The 14,659-nt window shown below is 36.3% G+C and overlaps 1 protein-coding gene and 1 long non-coding RNA gene across 5 annotated transcripts in view; one reads left to right on the top strand and one right to left on the bottom strand.

The window, feature by feature from the left end:
* LOC106875408 (serine/threonine-protein kinase PAK 1) overlaps positions 1-14,659 on the top strand; it is a 189,948-nt gene that overhangs the window by 53,028 nt on the left and 122,261 nt on the right. The gene's annotated exons all lie outside the window — the stretch shown is intronic.
* The window catches only part of LOC106875410 (uncharacterized), a 112,913-nt gene that overhangs the window by 35,612 nt on the left and 62,642 nt on the right, over positions 1-14,659 (bottom strand). The window contains exons 2-3 of one of the 2 annotated variants that reach the window (XR_008266170.1): positions 7,210-7,471; positions 6,207-6,374 (exon numbers count right to left, since the gene is read on the bottom strand). This is a non-coding gene — a long non-coding RNA (uncharacterized LOC106875410). Of the gene's footprint in view, positions 1-6,127; positions 6,375-7,209; positions 7,472-14,659 lie in introns of those variants that run through there. The other variant, XR_001410117.2, reaches the window with a different exon arrangement.

Genomic DNA, 14,659 nt, shown 5'->3' with positions numbered 1-14,659 from the left:
ATATATATATATATATATATATATATATATATATATACGACGGGCTTCTTTCCGTTTCCGTCTACCAAATCCACTTGCAAGACTTTGGTCGGCCCGAGGCTATAGTTGAAGACACAAGGTGGATAAGGGGTCAGAGAAATCATACTTTTCCTTTATCTTTTTTCTTGTTTCAGTCATTGGACTGCAGCCGTGCTGGGGCACGGTCTTGAAGGGTTTAGTCAAATAAATCAGCCCTTGGTTCTTTTTCAATTGGCTTCTTGTGCTGAACCATTATGACGACATAAACAAACCAACACAAACTAATTGTCAAGTGGTAGTTGGAGGCAAACATAAAGACACACACACACACAAACACATATTTATGCGCAATGGGCTTCCATACAGATTCTGTCTATCAGATTATCTCAGAAAGCATTGGATGGTCTGGGGTTATAAGTAGAAGACACTTGCCTAGGATGCCATGCAGTAAGATTGAACCCCAAACCACCTGGCTGCAAAGCAAGCTTCTTAACCATACACCCATGCCAGCACCTACATTGGTCAAGTTTTTTTTTTTTCTTTTTCTGTGTTCAAGTAGTTATATTGCTTTAATGTTTTGATAAGATCATAAATATTTAGGGAAAAGGTGGAGTGATGGTGGTGTTGATTATAAGAATAGGAATTATGATTTTTATGTTTTTTCTAAAGGGAAATTAAAATTTGTCAACACAAGTGAAATTTGATTCCAAATGGAAATCCAAGCTGGATGATTGATTTGGTTTGTTGAATTGATGTATCTCAGACCTACAAAATTCTTCAATAATAATAATGTTGGTTCCAAATTTTGGCACAGTAATTTCGGCGTAAGTCTATTATGTTGACCCCAGTGCTCAACTGGTGCTTATTTTATCAACCCCAAAAGGATGAAAGGTTAAGTTGATCTTAGCAGAATTTGAACACAGAACATAAAAATGGACAAAATGCCTAGCATCATTTTTCCCAGCATGCTAACAATTCTACCAGCTTGCCACTATGATGATGATGATGTGCCGGCTCGCCACAATAATATTCTTTTCTACTCTAGACACAAGGCCCGAAATTTTGGGGGACGGGGCCTAGTCGATTAGATCGACCCAGCACACAACTGGTACTTAATTTATCGACCCTGAAAGAATGAAAGGCAAAGTTGACTTCAGCAGAATTTGAACTCAGAACGTCGCCACAATAATGATAATGATGATGGTAATAATGGCTTTTGATTTAGGCACAATGTGAGTGGGGTGGGGGGTGGTAGTTTAGTACTATTGACTCCAGTACTTGACTGGTACTTTATTATGATCCAGTTAGGATGAAAGACAAAGTTGACCATGGCAAGATTTGAACTCTCTTGTACTCTAAACATCCTGCCAGCTCTCTGCCTTGTTTTTCACATTGGTAAATCTTTGTATATTACTGGATTGGCAGAATCGGTAGAGCATAGAATAAAATACTTCGTGCTTTTCAGCTATGGCCTGTTACATTCTGAGTTCAAATCCAGTTGTCGTTCACTTTGTTTTTCAGTATTCTTTGGGGTTGAAGTCAAGTGGTAGGGTTCATCTAATCATCTAGACCAGTAGTTCTCAGCCAATTTTTATCTACGGACCCCTTTCATTACTATTTCATTCTGGTGGACCCCCAAAGCCTTTCGGTGCTTAAAAACTGGTTTTATAGATACTTATTTCAAAATTCCTATTTTGTTTTCCATGCATTAACTTGTGTACGTTTGCACAAGCATTCTTGGGGAGAACACGTTTCAGTGGCCAGAAACATTAAACTATGTATATAACATTAGAGAAAGAAACTTATTTCTTGCAAGAAATTCTAAATCAAAATTTTTCATGGACCCTTAAAACACAACTGTGGATCTTCAGTTTACTATTTTGCTTGCGTTTACTCTTCCAAATTTATATATGGAACCCTAGGGGTCATATGAACCTCGGTTGAGAACCACTGATCTATATCCCCTATCCTGCAAAAACATTTGTGGCTTTGTGCCAGTTTCAGTGTTGCTTAGAATGATTGTAGTATATTACTACTACTTTGTTTCACTGAAGTGATAAAAGACAAAATTTGCTCTGGTGACTCTTAAAGACGGAAAATTATATGGATCTCGCACAATAATTAGTCTATATTTATTTACACGTATTACCAACCCAATGTGGTTTGCATAAGAATCGCAAATTTTAAGTTGTTTGAATAGTTTTGTAAGAGTTATTCCCCTTCCTAAATAATGGTTGGGAGATAATCTGTAGACTCGTTCAGTAAGTTCTTCAAATACTTTGATATCATTTTACCTCAGATCAGCTCTAATCCAGTAGACCTATGATAAAAGATTTCCAGCCATGATCCCCCCCCCCCGCTTCATTTTTTCCTATACCAATGACTACATTGTTCAATGTATCTTTTTTTTAAGAGTGTAATTTGAGGACGATATGCTATTTCTTGCATATTGACTGTTTAGAGGCTTCAGGAAGGTTAAACTATATCATTATGGTTTTGATGAAGCAGTACCTTTTTATTTTTTCATTGTTGTTGTAGTGTTTGATTTTAATCTACAAGTTACCAAAAATATGGTAGATACATGATTATGGTGCTGTCATGAAATTCATATTCATGAGTTTAAATCTTGCTCTCTGTATCCACTTCTACTAAGCAAGGCACGTTCTTCTACGATTATTGGTTCTTTTACTGACCAACATTAACAAAATTTGATTGCACAACCTTTTTGATAGAAGGTGAAGCAATTAATAATTTTAACTGGGAGTATGGCCTTGTTTTTGAGAGGAACATTCAGTCACTGTAATGGATCTCTTCCTAATCTTTGCACCTTATATTGTTTTTACACGAGTTGTCAAGAGTTTCTGTATAATTGGTTTCACCTACTCACTATTGTATCCAGGCGTGGCTGTATGGGAAGAAGCTTGCTTCCCAACCACATGGTTCCGGGATCAGTCCCTCTGCATGGCACCTTGGGCAAGTGTCTTCTACTATAGCCTTACGTTGACCAAAGCCTTGTAAGTGGATTTCGTAGATGGAAACTGTATGAAGCCTGTCATGTGTGTTTGTCCGCCACCACTACTTGATAACCGATGTTAGTGTGTTTGCATCCTTGTAACTAAGTGGTTCAGCAAAAGAGAACAAAAGAATAAATATAAAACTTTAAAAAATAAGTACTGGGGTTGATTCATTTGACTAAAAATTCTTCTAAGCAGTGCTCCAGCTTGGCCACAATCTAATGACTGAAACAAGTAAAAGATAAAAGAGAAAAAAAAAAAACTTCCCAGCAAACACTGAACTGTCTTTAAAACCTCTGTAACAGAGATAGGTATATATGGTTGGAACACAAGATCAAACATGAACTGTGACCTGAACTAGCATTCCAGTATCTGTATGTTCATTGTGGGGTTGGTTTGATACAATTACAGCAATGACTCATTGTGTTTTTGTTTATTTAGCAAGAGAGGAGGAAATGAAAAGCTCAAGTGGACTGACTCAGGCAGGGTTTTGACAAAATTACTGAACAAGATGTCATAAATCAATCTAAAATAATCTAGTTGTTATTTTACATTGAATGTATAAGCATTGTTCAGCCCACCTAGCTGTTAGCAATAAGGTACCAGGTCATCCTCTTTCCTGACTATGTTACTCATGGTAGACCAGCTTTCTTAATGACATTGAACCTTCTACCGTTTCACACCAACAAACTGGAAGTAGCCACATTAATGCCTTACAAGTTTGCTATTTAGTAAAGCAAGCAGCTTTCACCTATTGTGAGGTTCCACTCTTTGATTGACACCACAGCTAAGGAGGAGAGGATTATGGTGGTAGGTGTGGAGATTTCTTAGAGTTAATCTGTTTATTTTCAAGTAAACCACACCACTCCATACTACTACACAATCATGACCTGACAAGCACTGGTCCTTAGCAACACATTTTCTGTTACTAAGGACTTGTAAGTTTTACACTCTCTTTTCTTTCTCTTTCTCTCACTCAACATCATGTATTGATTCTATTTGTAAAATGTTTTCCATGAGAACATAAATAGAGATTTTAAATTCTAATCAATAACTAAATTATTAGGGATCTTATCGTTTTTCTTTCACTGAGTCATGAATTAAAGTGAAGAAGAGGGAGTTCAAAATATTACAAAGCTATAGGGATAAGGTGTCTTGGTCAGATACTTTAGAAAACTTTAAGGTAACAAGCCCATATCAGTCAGATGTTACCAGAATGCACAAAGCTATCTCTGGTAAACTTTAAGTCAACAGTCTCAGTCCACAAGCCCATATTATTCAAAGCTCATTGAATTTATTCAATTTATTTATATATTGTTTTTTGTTTTTAATTTTATATTCATTTATTCCCAGTTATCATGGGTCAGAAGTTGTAAATAGGTATCAAGGATTGGGTCTGTGCATTTTCTTGTGTAACATTCCTGGCAATAACATGTGAACATTATTTGATAGTAAAATCAACTGCCAGTATCTAGAGATTTGCAAGAGTTATCAAAAGAAATGGTATAAGTTGGAACACAAGCTGTCATATTTATGTCATTGCAGTGTGTGGTGTGTGTTTTGTTACTAACCCACCTATAAGACTTAATTTAAAGGAAAATTGTTTGCTACTTTTAGTAGGTCAAGTGCAGTCATGTAGAGAGGTTCCTTCAGTGTGTGTGTATGTGTATGCATACATGTGCATGCATACACATTTTTCTGTTTATTGTTAGATTTTGAAACCTAATCTTCAGGAGTTGATGTCCAACAAAGGGGTTTGTAAAGTAGATTTTCTTCTAAGGAACCACATCACAACAGCATGCTAATGATGTCCTTTGCAGGTAGAGTGACAAACATTGAAGTCTTTAAGACAAGCAAAGACCAACACAAGGCCTCCCAACAACATAAAAGAGACAAGAAGCTTAAGGACAAGAAGGACATTGTATGAGAAGAGAAGATGGAAGCAGGGAGTGGAGGCTGAAAGGAAGAAGTTGTTCCGGTAAAAACAGTGAGAGAGGATAGAAGATGGACTTAGTAGCTGGTTTACTAAAGATCAGCCAGCCCACAAACTTGTGTGTGGTGGGGACAAGAAGGCATGAATGTCTGTGATTGCTTATACTTGGCACATGAAGAGAGAAAGAATGTAGGATGTGAACTTACTGGTTGAGAATATAGCAAAAGGAAGTAGGAAAATTTGATGGTTTTTATTTCATGACTAGAGAAAGAGAGAATTAAGGACTATTAAATGAGGTTTATTATTAACGTTTATTATCAAAATTAAAATAACATAACTTTCAGGTTATGTTTGTGGTGGCAGGGGAAATAAAGGTGTTGGATAAATAAGTTTTTGATAAGCTGTTGAGCAAGTTTGACAGCTGGGGTGTTTTCTATGTGATGTGTGGGTGGTAGTGGTAATAATAAACATGATCGGTTTGAGGATATAGTGGAGGTGGGACGAGTTGTGCTGTTCTTTCTTCTCACTTTGTTTTTTAAAGGCTACATGTTAGTTGAGCATAGGTCACGGTCTGAGATAGAATAGCTATGGTTGGCCAACATGATGTCATGTAGAGGAGGACTGGCTAAGGTGGCATTATGGCGAGGAAGATTATTGAGATGTAATGTAGATACACATGGCCAATGTTGAAACAGGATAGCTAAGTTGACAGCATAGAGATAGAGTATGGCTAAGGTGATATTGTGTGGAAATAAAATAGCTAAAATGTAATGTAGAGATACATGGCTAATGTTGAGACAAGATAGTTAAAGTGACAGCTTACAGACATAGAATGGCTGAGTTTACAGACAGAGAATGGCCAAGGAGACTGTATACATGTATAGTATGGCTGAGATGATATTGTGTACAAATAAAATAGCTAAAAATCACATTGTGTAGTGGTTAAGATAGCTGAAGTCACATGGTGCAGTTGCAGGATGGCTAAAGTTACATGATGTACAGGTGTGATGGCTAGTGTGACATTGTAAAGTAACCTCATATACAATGAAGATATTTTTAAGTGACATCTAGAGGCAAGATAGCTAAAGTATTAAAATAATTGTTCATATGTTGTTTTTGTTTTAAATTTTTATAACTAAATAATTTTAGGAATTGTATTAAAAAAGTTGTTTTAATATTTTATTTATTGTAGAAGTATAACCAATTTATTGCACATAATTTTTATAGACAAACACACTCACACATATATGGTGGGCTTCTTTCAGTTTCCATCTCCCAAATCCACTCACAAGGCTTTGGTTGGTCCAAGGCTATTGTATAAGACACTTGCTCAAGATTCCATGCAGTGGGACTGAACCCGGAACCATCGTCATTGGGAAGCAAGCTTCTTATCACAGTCATACCTGCACCTATTTGACAGATAAAAGAAAAAAAAAGAATAGAATACAAGGATTGTATTTTAAAGAAATGGTTTTGAAAATATTTCCATACAGTTCTGGCAGCACTTCTGTTTATAAGCAGCATGTTGAAGTTTAGTTGTGTTTATTTTAGCTGTTTATGAACCAGAAGCCTTGATTGTTTAAAGTAGATTAGGTCACACTAATTAAGTGAGATTAACAGATTTAGTTGTACATGTGGTGGTGTTTATGAGTGCTTTCTATGTAATAATTGTTTGGTGTAGTTGCTATCTAAGCTTATGGGAGGCAATTATGCTTGCATAAGAATGGATTAAGATTGTTATCTGAATCTGTTATGAAACAGTTTAATGACCTCAATGATGGTGGAGGTGGTGACGGTGATTGATAATATGGCTTAAGATTGTTGTTACTTAATGATGGTGCTAGGTGCTAAGGGTTTAGATTTACTTATATCAGTTAACTATCAATCAACAGTAAGTTCTTTCTTAGATAACAGCAGTGATTCTTTAACACACACACACACACACACACTCCTCTCTCTCACTCTCTTTCTATCCCTCCCTCCCTCCCTCCATTCCTCTACAGTAGGGAAATAACTTTTGAATGACACCATACTAATCTAAATTGCATTTCAACTAAATAATATCTTGTTTTTCTCTTTCTTCTTGCTCCATGTTCTTTTCTGTCTTTTCTATTTAATTAAAACTATTTACTGCTCCAATTCATCTGATATTGCTATAATGATAAAAATATGTCATGACTAAATTAGATTATTCTTACATATTTCATAAATGAGCTATATTTTAATAAAACTGTGTAAAATCACCTTGAATTACTGTGGAAATAAAACCAGTTGGGAAACAACTGGGTGACAGGCCTGTTGCTTAAGAATCACTAAGTCCTTTGTCGTCTTTACAACCAACAGTTGTTTCTACTTTCTGTAGCATTATCTGACATCTTTCTCTCATTGATAGCATCTTTTATCTTTCACTTATTTCAGTCATTTGATTGTGGCCATGCAGGGGCAGCACCTTGAAGGCTTTAGGGAATTATTTTTTTCTCAACAACTCATCATCCTACTTTCTGCCCTTAAAAAGATAAGAAAAATATTATTATTATTATTATTACCACCATCATCATTCTTTTAAACTCACTTGATTCCGCATAAATTTTCTCACTTTATGCCTGTCTTTGTATCATCCTCCTTATCTGTTACCCTGATGGCAAATAAAAAAAAATCATCATCATCATCATCATTATTATTATTAAGGCAGTGAGCTGGCAGACTTGTTACCACACCAGGCAAAGCGCTTTGTGGCATTTCGCCCATCACTATGGCTTCAGTTGAAATTCTGCCAAGGTTAACTTTGCCTTTCATCCTTCTAGGATTGATAAAGTAAGTACCAGTTGAACACCGGGATCGATGTAATCGACTCATCCCCTCCCTCAAAATTGCTGCCCTGGTGGCAAAATTTCAAGCCATTGTTATTATTATCATCATCATCATCATCATTATTATTATTAAGGTGGTAAGCTGGCAGAATCGTTAACATGCTGGTCGAAATGCTCAGTGGTATTTCATCTGTCCTTATGTTCTGAGTTCAAATTCCTCTGGGGTTGACTTTGCCTTTCATCTTTTCGGGGTCAATAAATTAAGTACCAGTGAATTACTGAGGTTGATGTAATCGACTAGCCCCCTCCCCCAATTTCAGACCTTGTGCCTATAGTAGAAAGGATTATTATTATTATTATTATATTTAAGGCAACAATCTGGTAGCATCCTTAGTGTGTTGGACAAAATGCTTAGCAGTATTTCGTTCAGCTCTTTTTGTTCCTGAGTTTAAATTCCACCAAAATCTACTTTGTCTTTCATCTTTGCAGGGTTGTTATAATAAAGTACCTGTCAAGTATTGGGGGGGGGGGGATCAATGTAATCAAATTGCCCTTCCCTTCAAAGTTACTGGCCTTATACCAAAAATGAGAACAAATTATTATACTTTTTATATATTTATTTAATTCTTGCTCTGAGCTTCATGTTACATTTCAGTCCCTGTATATATATATAGTAAGTATTTTTACTGTTAGTTTTTATGGTTAAAATTAATAAACAATTATAGAACTGCCTCCTTTCTTCCAACCCCAGCTTCAGCATGCCAGAAAGAGAATGTCTCACCAAAATGTTATTTATTTTCATTGGAACTGGTCTTCTCAGGGCCTCCTCCTGGTGTGTTATTTATTTAATTCCTACTTTCTTGCTGAAAGAAAGATGACAAACACCAGGCATAAGATAAGACAAGCTCTTCAACCATTCCATAATCAGGAAATCACTTTAGGGAGTGTTCTCTATATAGGTTAGAAGAACTGTGATAGAGTTTGGTTGGTTGATAAAACATTTATTCAGCTCTGCCTCTTTCTTTATTTTTGATATCAGTTTTGAATCGGGGAAATAATAATAATAACAATTCCTTGCATTTTGTCCATCACAGCTGTTTCTATCATTCTGCTGCTAATAATAATAATTTAGGCACAAAGCCAACAATTTTCAGGGAAGAACATTAGTTGATTATATCTGGTGCTTTATTTCATTGACTCTGGAAGGATGGAAAACTAAGTTGGTTTTGGTGAGATTTGAACGCAGAATGTAATGTGTCAAAACAACTATCAAAAAAACATTTTGTCTGAAGCCCTGCTTCAATCAGGTCTGCTAAGCCTTACTTAACCATATTGTTGTTATCGACATAAACTGTTGCATAAAAACCTGAATATTGAGCCAATGTGACAGCCTCTTCACTGTTGCTCGTCTTCGTGGAAATAACAATCAAGGAAAGATACATTAAATAATGTTGTCTGGGATAAACACTGTCATTAAAAAAGTGACAAGATGGTCATGTCTTTGATCAGATGAGCTTGGTGGATCAGATGAGGCAGCCCTGGGTTAAAGATAGTGGTGTAGCTAGAGGGTGTGCCTCTGAGGGCTGCCCTTGAGTTTTCCCTCACCTCCAGGCCCCAACATGCCTATATAGGCATACGTAGCAAGCCCAATGGTGTCACCTCCATAAAAGAGTCACGCAAGGTAGCCAGCTCCATGCCCAACTGAGCTATGCTGCTGGCTAAAGAACAACAAAAACCCTAGTATGGATGGACATAATTCAGTTGGGAGAAATAAAACAATGAACGAAGTTGTATGTGGGTAAGGAGGTGGGAACCTATTAAATTACATAAAGGAGGGGGTGTTGTTGTTTTAGTTTCCATAGTTATACATTGAGCAGGTATCAATAGCTATCAGTGTTTGGAATGTCAGCCAGTATCACTTGTCACAGTCTGTGAGCTTCATCAGTTTTCTTAATTAAAGTGAAAACGATTGTAATTGAATTCTGGATAAATTACACAGGAAGTTTGACTGTTTTAAATGTTATTTCCAAGACATGTCATGCAATCTGTTGTTCTCATCTCAATAACTGATTGCTTGCTTTGTTGTTTATGTTGTTTAGTCCCAGGGCAGTTCTGATTGAGGAGACCTTTTGAACAGCCATATTCCAGTCATGATCATATCTGCTTTTCTTTTCTTTTCTTTTTTTGTTTTGTTTTTTGTTAAAATTGTGTGTCTCAGGCTGCAGTAGTATTCAATGTATCATTTTTATTTTAAGTTGGTTGGGTGTAATATGAGGGAGATTTGGCTGCTATTTCTAGCAGGTCGATTGACATGTAGGAGCTCTTCTATTGACTCAAAGAAGTAATTTTCAATTGGTCAGAAATCCACTGGAGGTACAGTGGATCGGTGCCACAGATGATACCTAGGTTAGGTGTCACAAGTGATGCATAGGGTCAGTGTTACAGATGATTCCTAGGGTGTCACAGGTGATGCATACCACAGATGATACGTAGAGTAGGTGCCACAGGTGATGCATAAGGTAGAGTGCCAGTGGGGGGTGCAGATAGTGTAGATGCCATAGAAAATATGTAGAATAGAGTGTCACTGCCTATACATAGGATAATGAATGTTACATAGGAAATATAAGGTAGGATGTCACTAAGTATATGAAATAGAAGGGTCATTGCCTAAAACCAGTCTGTAAATGTTGGTTTTTAACTGAAATTAAACAAACCAAGAAGACTGTTGTCTTGTCTGAATTCATCAAATGTTACATTTCCCAATATATTTTGCATTCTTCAAGAAAATGTCATTAAAATTTCTAAGTAGGAGTGTCTTAGAAGTACTCGTTCATTGATTAGTTAAGTTGATTGAAACTCTTAACACAAATGGGATGAGTGATAATCAAAGAAGAAGAGACCCAGTTTGTGATCAGTTGTTGAATTCCTCTTCATTTTGCAATGAATTTACCAAAATAACTTGAATGGAACTGTATTTCAAATATCCCTTTTATGAGGTTGGCAGCTTTTGATATTCCTAACCAGCATCACAGTATTTCCTCTATTTCTCAGTCTCTTGTTGGTCTGCCTGGCCTTTTGCACCCCACTCCATATGTATGTCTGAATATGCACAGATGTTTATATCCCATGCTGCTTGTATCGTTTGAGATAAGTGGTGCTTATGCTGGCCTTGCTTCTTATCCTTGTGACAGTTTGCTCTGTGCTTTGGGAAGACTTGTGGGATAAAGGAATCGCCCTACTTGAAAAGCAGGTATCTGGTTATAACAGCCAGTCTTAAATAAGCATGGATGATGGTTAAGGAGTTCGCTTTGCAGCTATGTAGTTCTGGATTTGATCCCATTATGCTGCACCTTAGGCAAGTGCCTTCTAACAAAGTGTTAGGTTGGCCAATGCAGTTGGGGCAAAATCTGGTAGCTGAAATCTGTGTGAAAGCATGTTGGTTGGTTGGATGGATAGATAGCTAGCTAGATAGATAGAGGGTGTGTATTTAATTTATATATGTATGCTGGTGTCACTAAATATCTCTCTCTGACCAAATCCATGATTATATGGGGGGAAATAATGAATGTTAAGTAAACTAATGAATATTATATATCACTCTCAGTCTTGCCAAATAAGACTGAAACGTGTCTGTTATTTTTCACTGGTTAGCTTTAAAGATAAGTTTTACTCCCATCTATAGCACTTTATATTCCAAAAACTTCAATCACCTGTAGTTATCTTCTTTGGTCATAGATTTAAAACCCTTTGAGAGGGAGTTTTTGTCTGCTATTTGCATAGATAATCTCAGTTTCTCAAAGTTTTTTCAACATAAGATGTTATGCACATGAGACACTATGTCATACTAAATGGTTTAGCTGTTATCAAACAACTTGCAATGCTTGTATGTACTTGTATTTTTCTCTTGTGTTCACATACTTCATCATTTCTGAAAAAGCAACTCTGTTTACCGCTTATGTCTTTGTTCTTTTTCTCTCTACAAACTCGATCTTTTGATGCTACTAAAACACCTTTTGAAGTATTAAAATCCTTTCTTTCAACTCAACTTTTTTGTACATATATTGCTAACTGTTGTAATGGCCACAAACTTGTTAAATTAGATCTCTAATCTATATTTTATTCATTTTTTGCTTTCTCTTCCCACAAACAAATTTCAAGAACCTCAACAAATATTTTTTTTACCAGTAATCTTTATTGTTATATGTCCATTACAAGTCATTTTGGCAAGCATGTTAGAATTTTTCGCCATTCAATAACAGAATACTTTGTTTTATAAACCACTCATCTTTTATCTTCTTTATGACAATTCTTCAAATAGGTACACAAACACAATGACAAAACATTTTTTTGGTTTTAGTCTTCCAGCTTTCAGCACTCACCTTTTACTTACCAACCTTTTTTATGCCAGAATAGGTTTGATAAGTCTTTAAAAGCGGCTTTCACACACACACACACACACACACACACACACATTCATACAGTAAGTTTTCTTTTTTCCTCCTTGCCTTTCCCTGTTCCTGATTTCAAAATCTTGATTCTTATGTTCTTGTTATGTAATCCCAGGTTAACTCTGGTTGAACAAGGCTTATGACCAAATCTGTTTCCAGACATTAACAGACTGCCTTTCAGTGTATCAGGGAATTACATCGGCTAGGTTTTTTTTTAGACAGTTTGTGGTTTTGAGGGTGATTTAGCTACTACTTCTTGAAGCTTGAGTGGCTGCACAGTGGTTTGTGATTTTTAACTGTATATAGCTGCTTAGCTATGAATACAGTCTAATGATTGTAGTAAGTGTACATATTCTTTGTGACTAGTTTAGTAGAGAATTAAAGCAATCAAGTGGGGCATGAGTTCAGATATTCTTGTTGGTATCATTGATGTTGCTTAATGCCAGGTTGGTCTTGACTGAGCAAATTTATAGTCAAAACCATCCTAACCATGACCATCTCAAATTGAAAAATATAGTAAGGTGACAGTGGATCTGTACATATGTTTATATATGTTACTGTTGTAACATATATGTCAGACTTCAATGAACAGCCTCTATGGTCCAGCTATGACCATCCTATTCTTTTATTCAAACATGATGTTTTTAAGACTATATTATCTAACATGTCCAAACACCTAAGTTGACATGTAGTCATTGGTGTTCTGATTTTTTTTTTTTTGGAAAGCTATCCAATATTTTTCTTGACTGTCAAATATGTAAATTAAATATCAGGTTATGTATTTAAAGCCTTGTGCACCAAAAAATAATTAATTAATGACAAAAACCTACTAGTAATTGGTAGTAATTCTCAAAGAAAAAGAGAAGAAAAAGAGAAGAAAATTTCAAGAAATTAATTACACAAAAATATTAATTTATATATCTAAGGGGAAAATTTGATCATTGTTAGAAGGTTAGCTAACAGCTAGACATGTTTCAGTCTTATTGGCCCTCGTCAATAAATTATAATTAAACTCAAACCTGCTTGATCATGAACAGAGATTTTACCTGTAGACACTGATTGTAAACAAAGCCTCACTGTTCATATAGTGTTGTTTGTTTGCTGTACCTATCTTCTTGATATGTGAATACTGACTGTAAACAAAAGCATTTCCATTTGTTTATAATTTTTCACAAAAAGCATGATGGGCTGTTTGTTCAAAGTGAAGGTCCCACGTAAAAAGCACCCAGTACACTCTGTAAAGTGGTTGGCATTAGGAAGGGCACCCAGCCATAGAAACAGACAATGGAACCTGGTGTAGCCTCAGGCTTTTGTCAGTTCCTGTCAAGCCATCCAATCCATGCCAGCATGGAAAAACGGACATTAAACGTTGATGATGATGATGATGATTGGCAGTGGTGGGGTGACAAATGAGGGTTGGCATCAGGTAAGGTGTTCAGCCATAGAAAATCCTGCCTCAGTGAAGTATCATCTGACCCATGAAAGCATGTGGTGATGTGTGGGGCTCCATGGTTAGGGTGTTGCATTCATGATCGCAAGTGCCTAGTGTTCTTCAGCAAAACACTTTATTTCAAATTGCTCCAGTCCACTCAGCTGTAAATGAATAACCCTGCTATGGAGTGGCATCCCATTGAGGGAGGATGTATAACTGTGTCAGTGACTTACATGCCATGGAATAAGTAACCAGTCCTATGGGTCTAGGGGGCTTACTTCATGCAAGCATGGAAAAGTAGATGTTAACATCACAATAATGATAGAGTTGCAAAGTGTTTAGACCAGTAGTAATTAAGTTAAAGAAAATAGATTTTAAATTGTGAAGTGGATAGCAGAATATCAGAAATATTTACCCTGGCAGAACTTTCCATTTCATCTATTTAATGTTACAGATAGCAGAATTAAATACTGGTCTCCATACATCCATGTAGTCATTGATTTCACTGACATCAAGAATTAATTAGGTTAGAACGCATGTGAATATATTGTTTTTGTATTTATAGACAGATGTATAGATATGTGATACACGCGCGCGCGCACACACACACAAATAAATTTATTCCAGCCATCCCAGGATACTATCTGCAAAAGTTTTATTCAATTTTCAAAAACTATTTTTTAGGGAGTTATCTCCCTTTAGTGATATAGGCATACACTGATGTACAAACAAATTAAATATGCACCATCTATCCAGCCAGCCAACCAACATGTTTTCACACAGATTTCAGCTCCCAAATTTTGTTCACATTGCATTGGCCAACCTGAAGCTTTGTTGAAGGCACTCGCCCAAGGTGCAGCTGAGTGGGATCAAATCCAGAACCATATGGATGCAAAGTGAACTCCTTAACCATACATCCATGCTTAACACCCACCCATAGCCTCCCCACCACACACACACACACACACACACACACACACACACACACACACACACACACACAC

The sequence above is a fragment of the Octopus bimaculoides genome, chromosome 19, assembly GCF_001194135.2.
Source record: "Octopus bimaculoides isolate UCB-OBI-ISO-001 chromosome 19, ASM119413v2, whole genome shotgun sequence".
In the NCBI taxonomy this organism is placed as follows: domain Eukaryota; kingdom Metazoa; phylum Mollusca; class Cephalopoda; order Octopoda; family Octopodidae; genus Octopus; species Octopus bimaculoides.
The sequence above is the reverse complement of the archived record's forward strand: the minus strand, read 5'-3'. Positions and strand labels throughout refer to the sequence as shown.